The 338-nt window shown below is 46.4% G+C and overlaps 1 protein-coding gene across 1 annotated transcript in view; it reads right to left on the minus strand.

The window, feature by feature from the left end:
- Nucleotides 1–338, minus strand: part of LOC131892442 (uncharacterized) — a 35,125-nt gene that overhangs the window by 20,479 nt on the left and 14,308 nt on the right. The gene's annotated exons all lie outside the window — the stretch shown is intronic.

Raw genomic sequence — 338 nt, forward strand, 5'->3', positions numbered from 1 at the left:
TGAGGCGTGAACAATCCGATCTTGCTTCCACAACTTGGCCAGGCTTTGGAAGATTTCCTTTGGCTACAAACCTAGCCAAAGATTTCCAAGATAATGTGAGCACCAACAGGAACTCTTGTCTTGAGGGCAAAAAGAGAGGTAGATGGAGAGACCCGACCCTAATAAATATGTAAGACCTTTCGTTGGTTGACGAGTCCTCCCAAGCAACAAACAAATCAAAGCAGCATTCGCGGCCCCTCTTCTTGGCCATTAGGTAGGGCCAAGAAGCGAATTTAGGAAATTTCTTCCTCCTCGTCCAAGCTTTTCACAAGGGGGCAAAAAGATCCCTCCATTGATCA

Source organism: Tigriopus californicus, chromosome 12 (assembly GCF_007210705.1).
Source record: "Tigriopus californicus strain San Diego chromosome 12, Tcal_SD_v2.1, whole genome shotgun sequence".
In the NCBI taxonomy this organism is placed as follows: Eukaryota; Metazoa; Arthropoda; class Copepoda; order Harpacticoida; family Harpacticidae; genus Tigriopus; species Tigriopus californicus.